Below are 26,841 nucleotides of genomic sequence, written 5' to 3'. Positions count from 1 at the left end.
GTCATATTATAAAAAGCCTTGTAGACCATAGTTGAGATATTTGGCTTTTATTTTAAATTCAGTGAAAGCCAATAAAAGATTTTAAGCAGAGGAGTAATATGAAGTGAATTATTTCTCAAAAATATTACACTAGTCATCTTAGTAAAAGAGACTTTCTTGAGATCCTAAGATTTCATTCTTACCTCCCTCCACCTTTTCCAACATTTTATATCTTTTTTTTTACATTATTTTTCTTATAATTATCACTAATGTACAGTATGTATTACTTCTTTGCCTAGTATTACGTCTAGCTTCCCTACTAACATATAAGCCTCTCAAGGGCAGAATATATTTGTTTTGTTCTGTTTTGTTTTATTTTGTTTTGATCATTACTAAATCCCCAGGACCTAAAAGAGAGCTTATTGGTATCACATAGTACATGCAAAATATGTATTAAATGGAAGGATAAAAGTAAAAAAGGCTGCTATGTAGGTGAGCAGTGTGAAAACCTCGAGGCAAAAATGAGTATTATGAGACTGGAGCTTGGTCCAAATAAGAGAAGGTGGTGGCATAGATTAAAGCTATAGTGAAGAAAAAGAGAACTTGGCTCATGTTAGTTATGTTGGAGAATAGAGCACTTGGTAATAAGCACTTGGATGTTGGAATTATATATATAGAGAGAAGTCAAGGATGACTTTGGCCTGAGCAACTGAGAAGATATTGGCATTATCAACAGGGATGGGGAAGATTGATGGAGGAAAAAGTTTGGAATATGTAGATGTCACTGGAGAAGATATCCTCATCAGCATAAAAGAACAGGGAAGTGGTACCTCTGTTTTGTGCTCACAAAAGACTTGGAATTTCAAGACTTGAGGAAATGAATTTGAGCATGAAGGACTTTTTTTTTTTTTTTTTTTGAGCATGAAGGACTTCTTAAGCAGAATGTATAAGTCCTCATTCTTTAGTGGTCTGCCTGGTTATCAAAAAATGTTGGAACATTAGATGAGGGAATAGAGGTAGTAGGGATCTTTAATTTCAGTGGATTAACTACAGAGGTGAATAATGGAATAACCACATGTTACTATTTCTGTAAACTTATTATATATTTGAGCTTCACTGGTCAGGGGATACCTGCTACTAATTCAATCTGTCTTTCGTAGTAGTGGAATGAGTTTACATTCAAGCATGTTGGTCACTTAAGCAATAAAAATCCTGGACCATCTGCAGATTTTGAATGTTATATTGCTTTAGACATGCAGGGATCATAACTGAACTATTAAAATCCCATTATCAGCTATATTAAATGCATCTGATAAGTCTAAATGTGACAGAAGTAGCATCCAGTGGGGACAACTAGAAAGAGTATCACCAGCTGTCGAAATAGCAGTAATCTCTCCAAACCAGAGACCTTATTCCTAACCCATGTCATTAAAAGTAGTTGTATTTTAAAAGATGCTGCTAGGGGATCCATAACATATTCATCATCATCATCATCATCATCAACAACAACAACAACAACCACAGCTCTATGGTAACTACTTTTGGGAAATGCTACATCTTCTATTTCTCAACTTTGGCTGCATATTAAAGCTACCTGGAGAGCTTTTAAAAATCCCGATGCCCATGCCACACATCATACCAATTGAGTAAGAATCTCTGTGGGTCAGACCCAGGCATCAAAATTTCTAAAAAATCCCCTGGTGATTTTAATGTGTAGCTAACACTGATACCCACTGCTTTAGAGATTCTTGAAGCACATTAGTAGATTAAAGACCCCAAAAAAGGAATGCGGTAAAAATACTTGGGGTTTTTTTCTTTAATTTACAGTTTGCAATATAAAATTTCTCATTGTTTGTGCATCACTTATAATATCTCAAGGAATAGTACTATAATGTTGATATATTTTGAAAATACTTCTATAAATAATTTAGACATAATACCTTCCAACTATGAAAATCTGAAGGCTTAAAAAATTACTTCTCACTATATTTTTAATTTGTATTTCCTTATTTATTAGTGCGGTGAACATCTGTGCAGATGTCTCTTTAAAGGTCAGAAAGCTTTCAGGGTCGCCACTGTGGTTATGAATAATTCAAATAAGGGATTAGGGGAAGAAGCTCTAAAACATATAGGAGAAGGAAGGCAGAGTTCTGGGAGAATTAGTTATTTGGAAGCAGAGTCCTAGATTTTTCATTGATATCCACATACATCATGTTTCACCCATGAAAACTTAGAAAGTTGACATTGCTGAAGTGCTCGTTATCATATTCATATGTTTAACCTGAAAACTCAGCATAGTTCATGTCAGAGCCTCAAAAAAACATTTGTTGAATGAAAGATTGAGGTGTTAGCAGAATTGGTTTCTTCTAAGACCTTTCTTTCTCCCTTGGTTTGTAGATGGCTATATTCTCCCTGTGTCTTTACATGGTCTTCTCTCTGTACATATCTGTGTCTTAACATCCTAGTCTTATGAGACCATCAGTCATACTGGATTAAGGCCCACCCTAATGGCCTCATTTTAAACTCAGTCACCTTTTTAGAGACCCATTTCCAACTATGGTCATATTCGGAGGACTTGGGGGTTAGGACTTCAACATATGATTTTTTTTGGTGGGGGAGACACAATTCATCCCATAACAGACACTCTAAAGGCAGTTGCATTTCCATGGTCTAGAGAGATGTCTTTGGGACTGTCTACAAATTACTTTGAATCCTGCCTTCCTTCTCTAGCCTGAACTTTCATGGATCTAGCAAACTTCTTTTCTTTCTCCATATCAGTCTTTTCTGGGATTTGCATGTATGTGTCCAAGAGGAAGAGAAACTGTTAGTAAGAAGGTTCTAAATAAGTCAGGTTATTAGGAGTATTCTAACAAGGGCTTGGTCTGTGCAGGAGTTAATGAGAATAAGAAACTGATTATATTTCTCCTCTTCTGTTTAGTTCCCTTGGGGATCTACATCTTTACCTAAGGGATCAGAAACTTTTAAAGGGTTTTAGGAGATGCCTGGCTAATGTAGGGTTGATGGTTGTCTAGCCCCAAGACTGACCACAGAGCTATTTCTCTCTTAATATTCCTTATTTTTTATACCATTAGGAAGAGGTAAAAATCACATTAAATAAGGCAAGAAGGACTTTGAAATGCGGTGTTAAGTTCCTTACAAAGCAGAGGATATCTTTAATGCCTCAATTCCATCTATAGCTATTCTTTATTTATTGAAGAGTTCTAGTACTGTTTACTCCCATATTAAGGTTTCTAATAATTTCTACTTCCCTTGTATTACCGTCTTAGTTTTATCATTGTTTCTATTTTAAGTGATATAATTATAAATAAAATATAAGGGAAATCTGGTGGAATAATATTTGGAACCATTCTGTTCTTATTTATTTTTCTGTCCAGTGGGAAGACATATTGCACTGTAATGTTCTCTTCTCATTTATATTGAGAGATTTAGGACCTATCAATATTTGCAGGTTTTCCTATGTTTTATTCTATAATTTTCAGTCACTTGAAGAAAAATACCTATATCTTTACTTTTATTAGAAAGGGATGGAGGAGGCAATAAATCAACTCACCTTCTCATCTCTACCATGTTAGACTAAATTTCTTGCTACCTTAAAGAGATGACAATTGCAATGCTTCATTAACTGTGATGTGGCATAATTACTCAATTTATTTACTAGGATCTTAAAAGTGTCATACTTATGGAAATTTAGTTGGTTATATGTGAATGTTTATATGACAAAAGAAACAATAAAATATCTTTAAGCTGAAGATTGCATAAAACAACATCATTCTTAGGAAAACTGATTGGAGGAGAAATCTACTCCATGTGTCATCTTGTTTTTTTTCTCTAAATCCAACATGTATAACAATAAGTATAATTTACCTATCTGTATGAGAAGTACAATTTCACTACTGCTGTAATATACATCTTTCTAACAATAAATATAGGTCCAGGGAAGGCAGACAATATTCTAGGCGTATGTACCATTTAATTATTTACATGTTTTAGTCACTAGTTTAGCAAATTCTGCCTCATTTCTTTTAATGTGTGATTAGAGGCTGCAGTGCATTTTTCTGGGGCTCTTTACAACAGTTTCACTTCTACCTCAGTTTCTCAGGAGGAGGATGTTTGATAAAATTATTTGGGCTGTAAAATGGGTGTAATAATCGAATCTGTGACAATTCAGTCAAATAAGGTACATATTAATAAAAATTAATAAAATAAAATACAATAAGGACTTGGTAATGGATAATTATTAGGTTATAGAGAAAGATTGTTTCAAGGACTCCTAAATGACAGCTGAACAGGGAAATAGAATGGAACTAACAGCATGAGGAACACTGACTTATTTTGAGGTATTGTAAAAAACAGTTTTATCATTCCAATACCACATGTGTGCAACAGAATTCCACTTTCCCTCTGCAACATGGCTTTCTTAATAATAGTCAACTCCTATGAATTTTAGTCACTTTTGATTTTGTTCCTTAAGACTTAAGAATCATTTCTTTTTATTTAGTAGGGTGACTGGTCGTAATCTCTATGCTGGCTCACTGTTGATGGTCCAAGTCATTTGACATCCAGAGAAGAGATGTGTATATATATCTCTCCTCTATGTAATAAAATTGCTCAGTAAGAGTCATAAAATGAAACAAATAATATTGGTGGTCAGAAGAGAAGTACAGACAGTGACATTTTTCTTTTATTTAACTTCATGTATATAATCATGCCTATAAAATTTTAAAATTAAAAATGACTATAGTAGTACAGAAAAGGGAAAATGCTAATGTTTAATATTGTTTAATTACCATATTTTTTTTTTGAAAAAGGGATAAGGACTTGAGCTACATAATGACCTGTCACAGCAACGAATAATAAAATTACAGTTTCTATATCACTTCTCAGCCTTTTGGCTAAGATCAAGTGTATTTCAAGACTTATCTTTTACAAATTTGTCAATAATTTTGTGACAATTGACTTTTTTGCATATTCATTTTCAACAAACAGTATAGATAGACTTGTCAATCTTCACTTATCATACATTAAATAATACTTTTTATTAATTTTAATTTTAAAACATTTCTTTCTCATAAATCAACAGATACTGAAATTATTGGGAAAATCTTACACGTAAAGGATGCATTGATGGTGATTCTCATTTCACAATAAATTCCAGGACTTTTGACATCCCCTCCTCAGGACTAATTCTAGCAGTTTTCAAATGTCTCTGCAGTGGAAAACATTTTAGACACAATTAAAAACTCTAAATAGTCACATAGAATGGCAGAAATGAAGTAACTCAAGGTCTGTTTCTTCATCTTTAATCATCACTGTGCTACTGTTTAAACAAGAAATACATAGTCCTTCATAAGTTGGAAATCCAAACTGCACCCAAAATGAGCTTGAATTATTATGAACTGTTGCAAAATTACTCTTTTCCCTATGTGTTGGAAGGTTAATTGTCTAATTAGAAGTTCCTCTAATTAATTTTGACGGATATACAATTTTTATTTAAAGATAAATAATAACATGTGCTAATTTGAATATTGCACATATACTATTGAAACTCAGCACTCAACTGTAATTGCAGCAAATGTAAAATTAGAGCAAAAAATTTTTGTTTTGTTTCAGAAAAGAAAATGTTATCATTGATGTTATATAGAATTGCTGGCTACCTTTATTGAATACTCCCTGGGCAGATCTCTCCCATCTGTCCTGTTCTTGGCACCTTACTATTGGGAGACAATTTTTTTCCTTTTTAAGAGAGGGAGAGGCAGGGGAGGAGCGGAGGGAGAGGGAGAAAGAGAATCTTAAGCAGGCTCCACGTCCAGAACAGAGCACAACACGGGGTAATCTCATGACCCTGAGATCATGACCTGAGACGAAATCAAGAGTGGAACACTTAATGGACAGCCAGCCAGGCACCCCATGGGGATGATTTTTATGGGTGTCTTGTATGTTTTATTGTTTTGTAAGCTGAGGCACTGACTGCCTTTGTTCTAGACTATCTTCACAAGAATGTTTACACTGAGAACAGTCTTGAAAGATAGAGGTAGTATTTTCCTCCAGATCAGAGGGCAGATTTGTTTACTTTCCAGTACAATAAATAGTTTCTTCCTTTAAGGCAAAGAGCAGGCATGCTTATTCTCAATTATAGAAGTTTAAAGTTTCCTCACCTTGGAGTTCTTTTCTGTAACACAAACCACTGCTTGGGCAGGCATCACCTCTTCTTCATGTCACACTGTGGAAATGGGGCTCAGGAAACTGGCATAAATGCTGGCTACTGCTATTGCTGTGAGTAATAAAAGTCCTTTGTTTCTGACCCAGGAGCCTCATGTCTTCCACCAGCATCCATGAAATAGTGTCAGGCTAACTTGTTACCTTACAGTGGGGTAAAATCTCACTTAGCACATGACACAATTTTGTTACAAATATTTTGTAGATGAATTAACCTGTTAAATGTGCAAAGGAAAATAGATGACATTAAAAAAGGAATAAAGAGGATTTCTTTATTTCTTAGGCAGGATTATATACAAAATAGTCTTTAAATGTTGTCTTCAGCACGATTGGGTCATCTGTGTATCACCATGGTGACAAGGGGGCATGTCAGGACAAAACCAGAAAAATGCTCAAGGGCCAACCAGGGAAACAGAGTGGCCAAGTGTTAGATATATTCCATATGAAAGTGGTGGCTTATTGGAAGAGATAAAATTAGGGTTTAAGGAGAGAGTGGCTGAAAGGAAATGTCATGTCTAGAGAGGTAAAGTACAGAAGTCAAATATAAGTGATGGCAAATAAAGACAAGTAGCTGAAGGTTGACTTAGAGAAAGTGCTACTGCAAACTGATGAATTTTGTCTTATCCCCCCGCCCTTTAAAGGACACGTGCTACTCCTCACCTTAAGATGCTGTCTTAGATCTGAAATCTGCAAACATAGTATAACTTGCCTTCTAGCTCATTTCTTTATAATTTTTTTACACTTTTGATTACTCTCTTCCAAGTCTGAATATTTAAAGAGAAAAACCAATTAAAGTTAGTTTATCATACTTACCCACCTCTGGATACTATTATGGAAGGTTTTTGTTTGTTTGCTTCCCTTTATTTTAATTTATTGTTTGTAATCTCCATTACAACTCATTTAGAGACTCCTTTTCCCTGGTTACTAATCCCTTTAGAGCTGATGGCTGTATCACAAGTACTAACATCATCATTATTATGCACCGGCATGTTCTTAGGGAGATAGAGTAGGAAACAGAAAACATCTACATCTTTTCCCTGGAGGAAATTCTAAATGTACTCTGATAGAGGCTAAAGAGACTATATTAATGTCATAGACTCTAGAGAATATATTATCTGCAGACCTTTTGTCATCATACAGATACTGCTAGAATGGTAATGTATTATATTAAAGTTCCCAAAATTATAATTTAGAATTCCAGTATGACTATTAAGAATTTTAAAAGCACAAATATGAAACCAAGTTGAAAATGTTTCTTTATTCCCTAGCATTTAGAGTTAACTTTCAACTGTAAGGGAAAACTTTAGATTGAGAGATTGAGAGGGGCTGGGCTTAATTAAATGCAACTCCGCATTTACTGAGCGCCTACTAAGTTCCAGATCCGGACTCAGTGTGCCAGGATCAGAGATCCATTAAGGCACAGACCTGCCCTTTCTGAAATATAATATTAATTTAAGAAATTAATCATTAGTCTGAGTTTCTTGGAAAATATTTCTATATTTTAGGTAGAAAAAACAATTGAATAATTCTAAATAAAAGCTGTGAATACTACTACTTCCTTTTAAAATGTGGAGATTTTTGTTCATTTTTGGCTACAGAGGTGCAGGTGTTTTTGTGGTTTTTTTACATTTTTTTTATTTTATTATGTTATGTTAATCACCATACATTACATCATTAGTTTTTGATGTAGTCAGAGGTGCAGGTTTTAATAGCACCGGTTTTAACCAGGTTAGCCTCTTTTTTAATTGAAATATTATTGACATACCATGTTATATTAGTTTCAGGTGTGCAACATAGCAATTTTACAACTGCATACGTTACTCAGTGCTCACCATAAGTGTAGTCACCATCTGTCACCAGCTTCTTTGAATAAAATAATTAGCTCTAGTTTTCTGAGGCTGTCAGCAACATTTTAGAGACAACTTATGGAAATGACCAATGTCAATACATGCTCTGAAAAAAGCTCATGATGAAGGAATCTCAAAAAGGAAGCAACTCAGTTTCTTGAAACTTTACCTAATCACATCTTTTCAGTCACAATTTCAGATGTGAAGCTGAACAGTGCTAGTGGGAGGAGAAATAAAACTTCCCTCCCTCTGAGCAAGCATCAGCACAGGTGAGCAACAGGAAGTGCTTCTCAGCAGGCTGCAGGCAGGGCAATACAGCAAGAGGCTCTGCTTTGGTTTTGCCTTTTATTTATTTATTTTTAATACAGCCTCACACTATTCTCAGATATCTGCTTTTATTTCCTCTACCATGGTTTATTAGGTTTATCAAAATTGGGAAAATCAGCACTTGCTTATGGGAGATAGGGAAATGATTGGGTTAGAATAAGACTTAAAAATTAAATTTCAAAAATCATCAGATACAGAAAAGAAATTGAAAAAACTGTGGAGATTAAGAACAAAATTGGTTAAATAGTGTATCTGGAGAATAGTTACCACCTTGAACTTCTCTTTTGAATTAACCAGCATTTACCAATGGATATTTGTGATGGGTCGATTTGTAATTATCAAATGCTGAAATATTTATACCATTTACAAAGGAGCTAGCGTGGTCGTGGATGTCTTGATCTTGTCCATTTGCTGGTTGCATGTTACCCCTGCTCTCCTATTGACCATCAAAGAGAGAATAAAACACTGTGAACGCTCAGCAAGTGCTTGCTGAATGGACTAGTCTGTATGTAAAGAAGGGGAAGGAAAGTTTATAAAGAGATACTTGGCAAACATTTTCTAAATACAACTTCTTTTTTGTGATCCTGCATTTGATACATAATAATAATACATTTATATTTTTGCCTCAGTCACTGGGCCTGTAAATCCTTTCAGGAAAAGTACTACATCTTTCCCATTTTTGTAATCTCAATAACTAGCATAGTGCCAGAAACATTATAGATGCTCAATAAATGTTTATTGTGTTATCTGGCTACCTGTGACTATTAACTCTTGGTACAAACAAGCAACTCTCCTCCTATACAAAGTTCAAGGAAAAACACTGAGTCTTTACCAAGGGATATTTCTAAAAAACACTAAAAACTTGAATAAATGAAAGATATACTATATTTCTAAATTGGAGAGATTGAATATCTTGATGTTATTGTTCTCAAATTGATTTACATTTTGAAAGCAATTCAATAAGAATCTCAATGAGAAAATAGATGATATACAGGCAGAAATATTAATATGTTTTGGAAACTTAGAAGGTGAATTCAGGTTTATTCTGACAAAACAGCCAAGAAATTTTGGGAAAAATTTGTTATGAGTGGGGAATGTCCTACTGGATATAAAAATAAAAAGCTGCATTATTTGGAAACGTGGTTCTGAGAGAAGACTTAACACCTCAGAGAGCACACTAGATAGCTCAGAAATAGACAAATCATACATAGGAATTTAGTGTATGATAATGATGGTGTCACAAAATATTTGAAGAAGGATTATTCAATAAACTCTGCTGGGAAAATATGTATATAGTTAAATGATCACTCCTCACCAATGCTTCTTCATCAAAAATAATTCCAGAGGTATTAAAAAAGTTACTGGAAGAACCGAAACTATTAGGAAAAAAAAAAAGACATTGCAGATAACTGTTGTATGTGTTTGTGACAACAATTTTTTTTTAATTGTTCCTGTATAAAGATTTTGTGAGGGATACTCATTAAATCTTTTAATTATGGTGGACAAGGACATCATGGCAGTGACTGCCAGCTGACCAACAAAATCCATCCTTTCTTCAATAGTGACAGAATTCTAGTCTAGCACATGGCTAGACTCATTCCCAGTTTCCCTCATGGCCACATATTTAAGTGCTTGCTGGTGTCATAGGAGTAGAAATGATATACTACTTTGAGGCCAAGGCTTTTCAGTGAGTTAGCATGCCTCTCCCCACTTGCACCCCCATTCTGCCTGTTGAGGCCTATGTGTAACATGACCCAGCCTCAACAATAAGGCTTCAGGGTATGGCAAAGCCATGAGAGAAAAGAGCCTGGGTCCCTCAATTACCATGTGGAGGATGGTATCACCTACCAACTTAATACCTGCTGGCGAGGGTGACAAAGAAGCCTCTATTTATTTCAGCCTTCACAGGGCAACAACTTTGCTCATTTTAACAATTTATACCACCTTAATGCACAGTGTTTAAAAGAAGAAACACAAATGGCTAATAGCCATATAAAATATATTTGCCTTCATTAATAATCAAGAAAAATTAAAACAGTGAGATTCTGTTTTTAACCTATCATAATTATTTTGCAAATATCAAAAACCACAAAAACAAAAATGCTCATTTTTGGCAAGGGTATAGGGAAACTGCCATTCTTTTTTAGAATTTTAGAGATGTAGCATTTTCTGCAGAGTGGTATAAAGCTGATACTTTAGATGCCAAATATTTTTAAAACTTTTTATTAAAGTATAACATACACACAGAAATGTGCACATATTTAAAGTATTCAGGTCCATTAATTTACATAAACAAAAAGCACCCATGTAGCCTTAGCCTGCCCTTAAATCAAGAAAGAGAACATCAGCACCCAGAAGACTTTTTTTTTATGTTCCGTCTAGTCACTTATGCCCAAAGTAACTGGACAGACTAATTTTGCATATATATATTTAAAGAAGTGAAATCATATACTATGTTTTTTTATGTCATTCAACCTTATGTGTTTATTTTTTAAAAGATTTATTTATTTATTTTTGGGTGGAGGGGCAAAGGGAGAGGGAGAGAGAGAATCACAGGCAGACTACTGCTGAGTACAGAGCCCAACTCAGGGCTCCATCTCATGACTCTGAGATCATGACCTGAGCCAAAATCAAGACTTGGACATTTAACTGACTGAGCCACTCAGGCCCCCCAACTTTATGTGTTTATGATTCATCCATATTGGTACATGTAGTTTTAGATTAGTCATTCTCATTTCTGTATAGTATTCCAGCATGGAAGTATACTCCAATTTATCTGTATGTTTTATTGTTGATAGGCATTTGTGTAATTTTAAGTTTTGGGCTTTTATGCATAGTTCCTAGAACATTGCAAAACATATCTTGTGGTGAACATATGGATGCCTTTTAGTTAAACAAATATCTAAGAGTATAATTGCTGGATAATAGACATGCACATGGTCAGCTTTAGTAGATTTTCCAAACACTTTTCCAAAGTTGTTTAATAATTTATCTCTCACCAGTGATGCATGAGTTTTCATTGCTCCACACTCTCACCAACATTTGGAAGTGATGATTTTTCTTTTTTTAGTCATTCTGGTGATAGTGAAGTGGTCTTAACATGTTAACAATATTGAGTCTTCTAATTAATGAATATGGTATATCTTCCCATTTATTTGGGTATTCTTTAAGTTTTCTCAATAGTTGTATTAGTTTACAGTGAATAATTAGGTATACATTTTTCTTTAGACTTATACCTAGTTATTTGATGTTCTTGGTTTCATTATAAATCGGATTATTTTTTAAATTTGGTGTTCTCTTTATTTGCAGTATGCTCTGGTGCTCTATTCTGTGAACTCTGATCACGTTGGTCTCCCGAGACATTCATCTCCATCTCTCCAACCCAGAGAATCCTCTGGGATTACCCTGCCTTCCAACTCTCTCAACACAGTACACAGACAAATTTAAGGCTGATTTCATTTGTTTCTTGTCTCTTAGGGATCACAGTCCTTCACTTTCTGATGTCCATCCAGGTTCTGGTCCAGCTGTTTCAAATATTTCATTCTTTTTTTTTCCTGATTGTTTCAGGAGAGAGTATAAATCTGGTTCCTTTTCCTTTATCTTGGCCAAAACCAGAAGATATAAAGTTTATAGGTATTTATTTTGTTATTTTTTTTAATTATACATAAAGATTTTCATACCTTTTATAGGCATGTGTTATTTTACATACAATTTTAATGAGATTTTTTTAAACTATGGAGTCCTTATTTTTAGAAATTATCACAATTTAAAAACAGGTTAGCATATTCTATGATCTTTTTCAATGTTTTCTTTCTTTTGAATGTTGGAAGAGGAAGCAATAAAGGAGTCATATAAAGACTTTGAAATAACAATTGAGGTTTGGACACTGCTAAGTAGAAGCAATATATGGTCTGCTGTTTCTTTTTTTTTTTTTAAGATTTTATTTATTTATTTGACAGAGAGGGACACAGCGAGAGAGGGAACACAAGCAGGGGGAGTGAGAGAGGGAGAAGCAGGCTTCCTGCGGAGCAGGGCACCCAATGCGGGGCTAGATCCCGGGACCCTGGGATCATGACCTGAGCCGAAGACAGATGCTAAACAACTGAGCCACCCAGGTGCCCCTGGTCTGCTGTTTCTTGCTATAATGAAGATTGGGTTAAAGGAAGTCTGCAGCAGCAAAAAGGTGACAGAATTGTGGGCTTAGAAATATAAGAATCAGAAATGCCCAGGTCAATTAAAAAATATATAGCAGAATGAAGCCATTCTCTCCAAGTTTAAGAGGGAAAAAAATAACCCACTAATTGAATGAAGGAAAAATTGATAACAATTTGCAGATTCCAATGGCATTAAATCCTACTTAGTTTTTTGTGCTCTTAGGATCCCTTTCTAAATTATATGTCTTTGAAAATTCACATCTACTTTGTTATCTTCTTGGGCTTACTTAGCCATGGAAGACCAACTGCACTCTGATCTGTAGGCGAGGTCATTTGAAGCCAAGAGTTTCACAGTTTTGGGCTCTTTAGTAAGGCCACTCCTACCCCACCACTCACTGTTACCTGACATAAGGTCAGCTGCATTCTCTTACTTGGTCCCTGGATGCATCTGAACTCATGGCTATTCTTAGCTGTCCCTGGACATATATCAAGGGCTTAAAACAGAAATCCTAAAAGGTGGGAAAGTAAAGCTTACAAGGTAACTTACTCAAAGTCAATCACACATTAGGAAGTGGTCCAATGAAGATCTGAACGTTAATCCCTCTTTATTTCAGCATCTGTTCTCTTTTCAGATAGTCATTTGACTTCTGGAGGTGAAAGTGGGGAGAGGGCACAGAAGGATGGTGAAGTAGCCAAACCCATGGGTGTGAGGTGGTGATCGCCTTTCGTCTAAAGTTGAGGACTTGCAGGCTGGATGTGGAGAGATGCAAAATGATTTTACCTGGCCTTGCAGATCCAAATCTAAAAGTGAAGGCAAAGTCAGTATAACACATTTAAGTATCAATCTTGAGTCAGAATGTTGGAAAAATGAGTATGTATTTTAAAGTCAGGTAGTACCGAGTTCTAGTTGGTCATATCTCTATCACTAATTAGTGGATCAGTGATAACTAAGCCTCAGTCTCCTAATCTATAAAACACAGGTAGTAATTCTCACAATCTGGGGTATATGGGTAAATATTCACCAGTAGGCTCTCTTAGGGGGAAACGCTTACAGATTTATACCTGTAAGTTTATTATAAATTTTTATATGGATAACTAATAAATAATAAGATATACAATATTCCTTTTGCCAACTTTAAGCAACCATAATAATTTCCATGTGACTTGCTATTTGTTTAAAAATCCACTGTTTTTATAATTCTATCATCAGTAACAGTATCACAATATCAAAATATGAATAAATGCTTTATTATTATTCAGTTCAGCAAAGTAATCATTCATATCTTTGACAAACAAGTGTAGTCCTAATATAAATGTTAGTTGATATCATTTATGTTAATGAGTAAGAAAAAAATGAAACAGTGAAGACTTAGGTTAGAATTTCACTCATTTGTCAATGATATAAATAACTCCTTTGCTGCATCCAGTGAGTTTTCAACTACTGGAAGAATGTTTCCTAAACTTCTTGCCCTATTCGCAGTATAACAGACACACGGAAGCAAGAAATTGTTGGCTGTTTCCTGTTATAATGGAGATTAGGTAAAGGATAGCCTATAGCAACACTTTCAACACTTATGTATAATCTATATTAATGGTATCACTGTCTTAGATCTGGATGATCAACAAGTATATATTAAGTCTGATTTATACTCCCACAATGGCCAATTTGGAACTTTCTATGTGATATCAATGAACAGGGAGTTGGAAAGAGAAGCACAGTGGCTTACCATTATACAGCGTTTCCACCAGATGGGCACAATAAACATAACTAACCTCAAGAGTATAATTTATAGTTCACTGTACTAAAACAATTAGAAGTCCTGAGTTTTTAATATTTATTACCTTTGTATTGAATACAATTTAGTTGTAATATGTTTATATAATTTAATTTTTAATAATAATAATATTAATCAACTGGCTCATAAAATGTCCTGAAAATTTAACAATTTATTCTCCTGAGCTAGTATGAACTGGCTCCATCACACTTTCTTTTAACTATAGAACAGTTGAGATGCTTAGAAATTTCATCAGTAAAGTTACTGATACATAGAAAGTACTAAATAAAGGGTAGCAAAAACTACATAATTTCCTCCACTCCCTGCCCCCACTAAGGAACATAGGCTCACCAGAAATACTTTTACTTCATTATTAAAAATAAAAAGGGACGTATTGTGGAAGATCTCTAGGGTAAGTTTGCAGTACAGAGGAGGAGGATTCAGAATGGCTTGCATCTGCAAACTGTTCCTCAGATGAGCATACTAAACTTTGGTTTCCTCATCTGTAAAGTGGGGACAATAATTATGTATGCATCATAAGACTATTGTACATGTTAAATAAAATAGTATACACAAAGTCCTTAAAACAATACTTCACAACTATAATGTACTAAATTTTAAAAAGTGTGGGGCAGAGGCACCTGGGTAGCACAGTTGATTAAGGGACGGACCCTTGGTTCCCACTCAGGTCATGATCTCAGGGCTGTGAGATTGAACCTTACCTCAGGCTCCCTGCTCAGCACCAAGTCTGTTTGGGAATCTCTGCCTCTCCCACTCATGCTCTCTCTCTCTCTCTAAAATAAATAAATAAATCTTAAAAAAAAAAAAGCAAATAAAAGTTGTAGGGCAGCAAATTTCTATCTCAACTCAAAACAGTTCCTGTAGTTTAACAGAGGTCTTACCTGTTCCTCCCTTCTTTCTGGCTCCATTCTGTACTCACTGTGTTATTACTCATCCCTGCAGTACCAGAAATGTTGTCCAGACCCCTTCCTGCAACATTCGTGTACTCAGCACAGAATTTGAGCTTTTTTTTTAATTTGAAAGCGATAACAATATAAAGAAATCAGTATCCACACTTGTGTCATAATACCCCTCAAACTGTTTTTGCAGTATACTATCCTCATTAAAATACCGTAAAGCATAAATTTGTTATTTAAATTAAAGTGCTTTAAAATTTGATTTGGCCTAAAGAATTTTTTGAGAATTATATGATACTCCTTGAGATAATTGAAAACACTCCAGGTGTCGCAAAGGCAAAAAAGGGAATTAGAGGAGCTTAAGCAAAGCATTAGTAAGCAGGGAGGAAAAAGTGGGCTGAATGCTTAGCTGCTGCCTCCTGATAGAGCGGAGTCCTGTGCTGCACAGAAGCTCCTAGAGCAGAAGGTGTGGACTCACTGGGAGAACTGATCTTTAAGGGAAGCAGAAGTGACTATTGGTCTGACATGAAGCCATATGTGGGGTGGACTGGGAAAGGAGGACAAGGAAGGGGGGAGAAAGGAACTAAGTCTTCTCTTTGTCCCTCTACAAAGACCATTCTGCCTGCCATCTGGGGTTTTCAGAGTAATTAAGGAGGTGAGCACAGAGCTACAAGACTGCAGAGCTACCTGCCCCCAAGTCTGATTGTAAGAGAGCTGGAAGTTAAGCATCAAATAAAGAGTTAAGAGGTTGTGTTGGTGGAGCAGAGGTCAAGAGACTCGAAGGAGGAAGACCTCCCAAATCTGCAGCTATTATGAATAAACTCCAAGATGTAATAATGGTTCCAGAGGAGCAATGAAGGCTTGTCCACCTTCTATATCATCAACAGACTGGTATAGTTTAGGAACAGGATTTTACTGTAACCAGTTTGTTGATGGGCTGAGCTCAGCAGTGCCACTTTATTTTTCTTTACCATTTCCTTGAAGCAGGCTCCATCAGATCTCTGGACACTTGGCTGATTTGTAGGTCACTTTCAGGTCTAAAAAAAGATCCTTTTCAATAAGATTCCAGCCTAGTGTAAATCCATTCTAAGATTATCTCCTCCTTAGAACCCAAACTTAATCTATGGATTGGAGAACAGCAGCAAGGAAGAGGGAGTGAGGATGTGTTGCAGTTTCAAACTTCATCCTTCACTTCTTTCTCTCCCAAGAACTATGCTATTTCTCTAACTTCAAATTTGAAGGAGAAGAGCCAGGAAGGAAGAGAATGAAGAAGGAAAGGAGTAATATTTTATTTAGCCAATGCAGCTTGAAATTCTTACTTGGGGACTCCCATATCATGGCAGATAAACAAATATGGATTCTTCCATAGGGCATCTCTTTAAGATCACTTCTGGGAACCTCCACACTGCATTCTTCTCCAGTATGAATGACATCCATGACATTCATGAATGACATTTGTCCCTTTGTAGAGGGACAAAGAGAAGACTTAGTTCCTTTCTCCCCCCTTCCTTGTCCTCCTTTCCCAGTCCACCCCACATATGGCTTCATGTCAGACCAATAGTCACTTCTGCTTCCCTTAAAGATCAGACAAGTATGACAGACAAGAATGACATTCTAGCTGATTGCCTAATCTCCTGCATCTGGCAGCACATCTTGACTTTTTCTCCTGGAGTCCTCTCCCCCACACAAAACACTTTCCTGGCTGCAGTCATTCCAAATGACTTGAATCAAATTCAATGTTGTGGCATCCACTTGAACCCCAGAAAACTCATGCACCCCAGGTGAAAAGCACACGCCAGTTCCTATCTACACACATCGGATTATTATTCCTGGGTACATATCTCAAGTTCTCCCAATATCCCTTGTGCTCCACTCCGACCAGTTCAAAAGAACATTCACATTTCTGCAGCTCAGCAACCATTTAGCTAGGACAGTAGCAGTGGGGGGTTCAGACGATAAGGAAGAGCACTTTGTGTAGGCAATCTTAAAACAATAATATAACTGACCAAAAGTCAGTCCGTTCTTAATTATCACCAGGCTCTGACAATTCTAAACATGTCAGTGATAAAATATTCCTCATGAAAAAAATCTTTTGTCTAAGTTCTAAATAATTTGCTGCAGTTCTTTCTGATTATTAGTAATACGTGGGTAGGCTTCAAAACAGCACGTTGTTATTACTTATCCCTTAGCAAACATTATATTCTCTAAGGACATTAATTTAGGGAATTCCTATTTATACAGCTGCCCCCTGCCAGACATAGATTCAGTTACATTGATTCATTTTTGAGAGTAACTTCATAACAGTTTGGAAAATTTTGAGCTCACTTCAAGTATGGTTTGTGTCTCCAACTTTTGTGGTACTGCATTTAAATAGCAGATTGAAAAAGCCAATGATAGGGGCGCCTGGGTGGCTCAGTTGGTTAAGTGTCCTACTCTTGATTTTGGCTCAGGTCATGATCTCAGGGTCATAAGCTCGAACCCCACGTGGGGCTCCATGCTGGGTGTGGAGCGTGCTTAAGATTCTCTCTCTCCCTCTCCCTCTGACCCTTCCTCCTTCCCCCTACTGCTTTCTCTCTTAAAAAGAAAAATGATAGCACAATGATCATAATGGCAAAGAAACTTCACAAGTTATTTCAATTCTGTCATTCATTTTGACAATTTGGAGTTTGTATTTGTGTTTAAAATGTAAAACACTGAAGCAGGTACAAATTGCAAAAGGTAATATTTTTTGTTTGGTAACTACAAATTTTAGTTCACACATGAAATACTTTATTGCCTTCTAATACCTGTAAAATTGAAATTTATTCTTTTAAAATTGCTTTCTTTTTATTGTTAATTATGTAAAATAGCAACATTAGTCATTACTGTGACAGACCAATATGTAGATTTTTTTTAAAATATATATTTCAAAATATGTATTAATTAAGAAGTATTAATTCATTGCATATTTCTTGTACTATAATATTATTCTATTTTTACTTTACTTTTTATTGGCATAATTATGCATATAAAGCTCAACAAAAATTTTTCACAGTACTATAATATTATTCTATTTTTACTTTATTTTTTACTGGCATAATTATGCATATAAAGCTCAACAAAATTTTTTCACAGTCTGCATTTATTTCTGAATTATACTATTGCTTCATATTATGATTATTACAGAGGAGTTGGAATGTTAAAAAAAATGACCCACTCTGGATATGAAATACAGAGCTTGCCACTAAGCTGAGGACTAAGGTACTCTTCTCTCCATTTTGTAAACACCTTTCTCAATCTCCCTAAAGAGTTCTCTTGAGGCTTCTCACTTAGTTTGATATTATTCCAAAAGGTTTGGGATTTGAGATTTAAGGGAAAGTCTACAGTAACTAGAACTTTCACCTCAATTTTCATTATATCAAAATTCCTTTCTAAAGTTCTTCTACCCCACCAATAAGGATATTTCTATGTGATTGTGCAGCTGGAGTATTAATCTAATGGAGATCAACAGGATATGGTGCAAAAAAGGTAGGTATTTTCTGACCCGTTTCTTCTTCCCTGGTCTTCTGTACCTGGGGTGAACTGGGGAGTTGATTAGCAAATGCACTATGGTTCTAGATAGGGGTTGATATGCCATGCTGGAGAGTCCCCACAGGGGAGCCAGCATACGTAGGACCTGCAACTCTGGCAAAAATGTTCCAGGGACATCCTAGGCCAAAGACTTGACACCAAAGTCCTGATTTCATTGTCAGTTGGGAAAGTCTGTGCTTTAAAAAAGGAGAAAAAGGCCTCAAAGGAGCTCCTGGTTACAACCCCATTCTATAAGTGCCTACAATTTATGGCATGCCAGGAAAAGGACAAAGCTTGGTTCAATGTAATAGATACTCCCTGGTGTGCCATGTACCCCACAAAGCAGGCCATTCGTTCTGGTTGCTTTGTGTGTGCCAGAATCAGAACAGAGGTGATGTTCAATTCTGACGCATTTCCTACTACAGCCCCCAAAGCCCTCCGCTCCAGTCCCAATGACTCCTCACCAAATCACACATTGTATTTTAACATCTGCCTTACTGTTGCATGATTTTCATTCTCTGAGTTTGAACTCAAATGCCATGTCCCTGATTAAACATTCCATAAACTCTTAAACTTAATTCTGTTTTCATCTGCCTACTCATGACACCCCGATGCACTTCTTTTATCATTTTGTGTTTAATTTTAAATTGTAATTGATTTGTTTTCACAACTGTTACCCTCACCAAACTCTAAACTCTTTGAAGATAGAGTTCATGTCCTATGTACTTTATATCTATATCTATTCTTCTCTTCAGCATTTAATGAAACACATTTTTTTTTTAAATTTCCCTCAGTATTCAATAAACATGTTTGGAGAATAAGTTAATTGAAACCCCAAATAATGACCATGGTGATGATAGTGGTTATTGCATAATAATGAAACATCAAGTTCCTGGAAAAAAAAGTCTAACCAGTTTTTATTGAATACTTATTATATTTTATATCATATTCATAACCCAATATATATTTCAACCAAGTAAATAAATATGTAAAGCTTTGCCTGACTGCTTCTAGGATTAGAAATATGATAGCGACCTGAATTGGAGCAATCAGAAAAAAAGAGGTGTTTTTTCTAATGAATCATAGGAATTGAGTTAATGAGTCTAAGCACAGGCCAAGTTTAGACTCTTCAAATCAAATTATCCTACAAAGGATGCAACCTGTTGTCAAAATCATGTTACCAGCCTGGGTTCAGAGACACCAAGATGGAGAATTGGAGTGAAGGAAAAGAAAAGAAAAAATTAACATATGCCTTATTCAGAGTGAGATGGAGGAACAGAGGTAATTTGCTTCAGCGCTTATTGAAACAAGATGGGCCAGAGAATCAGATGACCATCAGGGAAAAATCCTTGGGGGGCTTTAAAGTTGGTGGAATCTAGCATTGTCATCCCTCTTTACCTCTAGCTCCCTTTTATTTCTTTTTGGCAGGCTATAATCCATATGCCCAGACTAGCTTTTATTAAGGATCCCAATTAAATTATGATTTGAGGACAAAATAATAAACATATAATTAAACAAATAAACACCCTGCTCATTACAAGGAGGCTACCTTCCAAATTTGTGTATAGTTTCAATACAGACAAAAAGATTCTACTTCAGTGTCTCATTCCTTTATATTTACAGTTTCCAGTAATACAGATGTGCCCCACTTTTTCCCCCCACTTTCTTAAGAAGAGCAATCGTGCAAGATTCATATTTTTAGGATGGAAATGAGAAAACTATTTTAATTGTGAAAGAAATATTTAAAATATTATTATTGCAAATCATGTATTATTTAATTCCACTAAAGGTTTTTCTTTTGGTTTTGGTTTTGGTTTGGTATGAAATTCTGGTTTACAGAGCTTTCCCTGGGGAAAGGGCCAGAAAATTTAAAGTAACATTGGAAACTACAAGTAATTGAACATTCTTTAGTTCCCAACTCAACTTTTACTTCCTGAGTGAAACCTTCCCAAGTTTCCTGGTCAGAATCCCTCATGTCAACAATCAGGAAGGAAACTGAATCACTAAAATCATTCTTAGAATATTTCTTAATATATTACAAAAACAATTATGTACGACTTCAGAAACTAATATATCACATAAGGTTGTATGCGGGTGTACCTACTATCAAGTGTTAAATTACTAAATCTGTATCATTCAGGATGACAGAATGGAAAACTTACAAATACCGGTACTTTTGATCTCCCAGTTTAAATCTTACAGTTATGTCCAGCATTCTGGAAATAAGCAAGTGTAGAGAACTCACTTCATTGCATTCACTTCTATAGGTGTACTATTCATCTGCTCTTACTAGAAACACTTTAATTATGGTTTAGTGAGAAAATATTGAGCTAAAAAAAAAACCCAGAAGATCTGGGTTTGAAGTTGAACTTTTTCATTTTTGAGGTAAGTGAATTTGAGGAAATCACTATCATTCTGAGATTTAGTTTACTCATCCATGAAACATAGTGAGCCTACTTCACACAGCTATTGTGAGAATTTATTGAGACCATATGTGTAAAACATGTTTTACACAGTATCTGCCACTGAGTAGAATGTCAGTAAAGTCTTGTTAATTTGGTTTTCACTTTAACAGTATAATGGTGAGTTGTCTGCTTTTTTATTTATCTGCTCCTTTCCAAAGGAAAAAAAAAATGGGAAGCACAAATGAATGAAGTGGGACATTGTAAACTAGAGAGGGGTGTTTTGGGAATATAGCATCACAGCATTTTTCATAACTGGAAATTTTTCCCAACTGGCTGATTTCATATCGACTATTTGTGTCGACCTTGAATGTACATTGGAAAAATCTAGATGAGGCGCTATGGCTCTAGGAGGAAGATTGGCCTATGGATGTTCATTGGGTGGCAGGGACAAGTTTGGGAGAATGCCAACACATAGGTTTATTGTTTGTGCCGGCGTTGCTTTAATTTGAATTATATTCTCTTTAGGTTGGGCATTTTCCTCCTGTTCTTATATAGCCTTGTATATTACACAATATGCAAGTCATTGTGTCTTAACCCCTTCTAGCATCTGAATCTAGTCTCCCCAGCCTTCCACTTACAGCTGGTATCTAAGGAGGGTGACAGACTGGTCCAGGGAAACAGAGAGCTTCATGGACGGAAGTACTGAATTGAGAGGCAGCCTTCTAGCTCCGTCTCTCCCACTTTAATCTCTGGATTTCCACTTTCCTTATTCGTAAAATGTGGGTTTGGGTTGGCACCAGATGATCTCAAAGATCTCTCTCCCTTCTAAGACTCTGAATTCAGGTCACATGAAGCTGAATTGAATGTTCTTTTTGCTATAATCTCTTCTTTTGAGGAAATAGAAAACTTCTGTTACTTAGGAGCCAATGTAAATCTGACTTCAAAAAAAAAAAAGGTCAATACATATGTATTTTATAGGCTCAATTTTGTGTAACAAAACTAATACACTGCTAATCTGTGAACCCCAAAAGAGTTGAGATGCAAAAGGAAAGCTAAAGACCAAATTGTTTGATTTCTTTTCTTACACCACAAGGAATAAAAGTAACTTTGTCTCTACTAGTATAGCTATTTCTGACAATTCATTATATCAGGAAAAAAAGTGGGTCAGGTTTAAATATCCTGCCGTTTATAAAAATATATAAAACTATAGAACAGCCTTTGTATGTGTCCTTTTTGAAAGGGGAGGTTTTAGATGACCTGGCTGGCTTTTGTGGATCAAGTCTTTTTTTTTCCACGGGATTGCCACTGGCAGAAGGCAGGAAGCAGGTCGCTTTGTCTAAGAGGTAGAGCAGATTGCCGCAGTGAGGTGGGCCCTGAGAGCTTGTACTCGCTTTAGAAAGGATAATAGAAATTATATTTTTCTTTCAATTTTATTTTTACCCAGTTCCTACCTTTAGTTCTAAAAGGTGATTAGAGGAGTTCTTGGTGACAACATTGCACATTGCACTTCACGCTGATTTGCAGTCTTCATTTTATGATCCTCTTCATCAAAACCCACATCCATATATTAAATAAAATAAGATCTTGGTCTCAGTGCTGCTTGCAGGATGATCACATCACTTATTTTTATTGCATATTCTTTCGTGTACAACCACAAGATCTGTTTTGTTTTTATCCTATGCTAAAGAACAGAATTTCTTGTCATTCATGTGCTCTTTTATATTGGGGCAATTGTGATGATCTCTTTGCAAGACTGTAAATCTAGTTAAAGAGCCTAAAGTTATCAACCTGATACTTACATAGATGCCTTTAATTCTGTTATTTTTTTATTCATCTCTCTGACTTAGGTTTCCACCCCTAAGAAGGTCATAGGACCACTTACTTATGGCAGGAAAGGGGTGAGAAATGACCTACTGCAGCCTATAAATTGAATGGGTGAGGCAGAAAGTGAGCAGAACGGGAGATCTGAAGGCATGTAGCCTTGAAGAGGCCCCTTGGGGCTGCTCTTGCTGCCAACTCCTCAGTATTTATGACATCTTCTTTGAAGTTGTAAAATGCTGGCCCTGGGTATTATATGGCCGTTGTATTACATGGGTCACCTATGCTACTGAATTTTTGCTCAAAAAATCCCCTATGCTTAGATTCATTTCTTCCTGCTCCTTCAGTAAGTTTTACCTGTGTCTAAACTTTATTCTAAACTCTAGACTTGATTCTTGAAGAAATCTTGTCTGTGCTGATGAGGGAAGCCACACCACCCTATCAGTTAAGCATTCTTAATTTTAAAGATAACTATTTCTACTAAGTTTGAATTTTAAAAATATTTTAAATGCCTACCATAAGAGAAGAATCACAGTAATAAATTTTGTAACCACATTTATATGCATTGTCAGAATATAAAAATCTCAGATTTGGTGGGGGCTGGGTGGGACCTTCTGACCCAGAGCAACCCTCCCATAAATCAGGGCAGGAAATCCAATCATCCTTGGCCCTCTCTCTTGTTCTAAATTAAACACTCTACCTCTGAGTAAGGTGACAACAAATTTTGTCATTAACACTTGGATGTGACAGGTTGACTCAGCACTTCAAAACGAAGAATCTGGAGCAAGGGAAGAATGCTTGTAAGGAAGAGAATATGCTGCAATTGCATGGCAATGGTGGCATTCTGAACTGAGCCTGCAGTTTCCACATGCATCCTGAGCCAAAGGAGCTTTCCAGTCACTTTCCAGGAACAACTAAGAGCTCCCTATGGCTGTCTTCTCTGTAAGGGCTTCTCCTCAGACAGATGACTGTAAAAGAGAGGAGACGAGTGTTTTGCACACTCAAAAATATTCTCTTAATTAATTAATTAATTAAATTTTTTTTTTTTTGAGAGAGAGAGTGAGTGCATGCATGCACATGCGAGTGGAGCAGGGAAGGGCAGAGGGAGAGAGAAAATCTTAAGCAGGCTCCACACCCAGCATGGAGCTGGAGGCCAGGCTCGATCCCACGACCCTGAGATCATGACCTGGGCCAAAATCAAGAGTAAGACACTTAACCAACTGAGCCACCCAGGTGCCCCAATATTGTCTTTTTTAACAGAAAAGCAAAGGGCTCAAAATAGTTAATTCCTGTCTCTAAAGTATTATTGTTATAGTATCAGTTATCCTGAAGCTCCTCACTGTGCTCTTGCTCTCATGACCTGCGTCTCCATCACTTCGCATAATGCTAAGATCTTTATGGTATCCTTCTATCTCCATTAAGGTTGTTTATGAAGCAAAATAATTCATAATCAATCCCTGTTTCTCCATTTACACACATTTGGAACTAGGACACGCTTTATACCAGTGAACCCCAGTCCCTGGAAGGCTTATCCTGACCTTGTTGTGCAGACTACCTGTGTGGATTCCATTATGTGCAACAGAGAATTCAAACAAGCAGCTTTGTTGCTATTTATTTAGAAAAGCAAAGACCTTCAAGCTCGCTCAGAGTAAGTCTTCAGGGAAGGTGTAACTAGTGGGCTCTTTGATTTGCCAATTGTAATAAATTAAAATTCTGAATCAAGTATCAGTGGGTACCCATAAAGGAAACTCTCAGTAACCCTGAGGACCCTGTAATAAATGTTTGAAATGAAAAAAGAGAAGTAATTGAGCACAGCCAAAAAGAGGTGGCTTATCTGAGAACAGAAATCTGTCCCAGAGAAATTGCTTCTTCCTGCTTTCCCTCCTTTGCCCCCCTCCTTCTCTCACACACAGAACTCCCACTCACAGGGCTGATCTCACATAGTGTGATCTTATTAAAGCAGGTGACACCAAAGTGTGATGGCTGAGAGGTTTAACTTATTCAATGAAGAATTTTTAATCCAATTTATCATTTCTTTGAGCTACAGGCTTTCTAGTGTCCCTAATTTGTTCTGGGAGGTTTTTCCTCTCTGAATCTGGAAGGCCCTTGCCATGTATGCCTCTGACCTTGGTAAGCTGCTCAATGCTTTCACAGGGTTCAGTAAAGACTCTTTCCAGAACAGGACCTTAGAGGCTGTCAAAGCAAATAGAAAGGCCCAATGGAGATTCCCCCGTGCAGAGAAGGGCCTGAATAATTCAGTTGCAGATGTAAGTGTTGCTGTAACAAAGAATTCATTATCATTTTTACTGTTACTTCTAAGCATCACATTTCCCATTTTATTCTTTTTAAAATAACTTACATATATATATATATGTACATATTTTTTTTAATGTTTGCCCAACTAATACCTATATATAGCTTAAAAAGCCAGTGTGCTCTAAATGGTAGTCTTGTGCTCCACTCTTGCCTTATTTCCTAGTTTTGATCCTCAGAAACAATGATGTTCAACTTTCTTAGCTGTTTCTCTGGCATTTACCTTCATATTTCTACTACTATTATTATTCTTTTGTTCATTTATTAGTGAAGTTTAGCTATCACCTGCTTATGGGAAGAGAGATGAGGATTTAGGTTTCTAACAGCCTCTTCCCTGCATTGCCACTCTCCCAGTAAGGGGAAATCAATATTCTGTGTTTAAATTATTACAACTATGTAAATGTTGTTTTTACTCAGCCAAATATTGCACTATGATTTCTTTCCTTGTACCAATTTTTGTTACTTTTGTTAATTGAAGTTCATACTTACCTTGTTTTGTGATTTGATTAGTTTTCTTTGTACTGATCACTAATTCTTTCCACAGCCTTGTAACTTCTCGTTACAATTTTCCATAAGGTCAAATGTTCTGTTTTTAAATTCTTCCTAGAGACTTTCCTCCTGAAGGTCTGAGTTCTCCAGTTCTGTGTGGATAGGTGCCTCTCCTGGTCTGCTCACAGCTTTTATCCTGGGACCTCTCTCTACTCGCATCCAGAGCATTCCCTTTGCTTGTATTCTGTGTGGAACTACCTGATACCTGAGTCCCATTTCTTCCTCTTTCTTGGTTAACTTTCTTGTTTTGGTAACTCACAGTCTTGAGTTCGTTCCTGAGAAAGAATGCATGGGAGATAAAATTTTGAGGTCTTGCAAATCTAAAAATGTTGTCATTCTACTCCCACATTCTTTAATTTTCTAATTGTGTACAGTAATCTAGAGTGAAAATGACTTTACTAAGAATTTTGACAGCATTGGTCTATTGCCTTCTGCTTCTCAATATGGATGTTGAAAAACTAAAGTCATTTTAATTTTTATTCCTTTTTATGTAATCTGTGTTTCCACTCTGGAAATTTTTGAGACTGTCTCTTTATCCTTGGTGTTCTGAAATTCACGATGCTGTTGTCTTGGTGTATCTTTTCTTTTCTTTTTTCTTCCCATTTATCATGCTTGGAATTGGTGGAACATTTCAATTCTCGATGTTCCCTTTCTGTGCCATGATGAATCCCAAAACCTCACATTCAAATAGGGCTTTCACAAGTTTGGAGCATCGTGGTAGAGATGTGAAACCTCCGTATAGAGTATGGCTGTGCTGGAGTCACTCAGGCCAACAGCAGACTCTGCACAAGCAAGAAATAAACTTTTGTTGTGTTAAACCTCAAGACTTTCTATGTTGTTACCACAGAAAAATGTTGCGTATCTTGAATGATTCCATGTCCAAGAGGCTTCCCTCTGATTTCATTATTCTCTTTTTGTAGCATCTCACTCTTTTCCATGGATGCAATAGTGTTTAATAGCCTCAGAGTGAT

At 36.1% G+C, this 26,841-nt stretch overlaps 1 long non-coding RNA gene across 1 annotated transcript in view; it reads left to right on the top strand.

The window, feature by feature from the left end:
* Positions 1 to 26,841, top strand: part of LOC118519612 (uncharacterized) — a 131,232-nt gene that overhangs the window by 52,979 nt on the left and 51,412 nt on the right. The window lies entirely within an intron of this gene.

The sequence above is a fragment of the Halichoerus grypus genome, chromosome 9 (genome assembly GCF_964656455.1).
Source record: "Halichoerus grypus chromosome 9, mHalGry1.hap1.1, whole genome shotgun sequence".
NCBI lineage: Eukaryota > Metazoa > Chordata > Mammalia > Carnivora > Phocidae > Halichoerus > Halichoerus grypus.
This window is presented reverse-complemented; position numbering and strand designations above follow the sequence as displayed.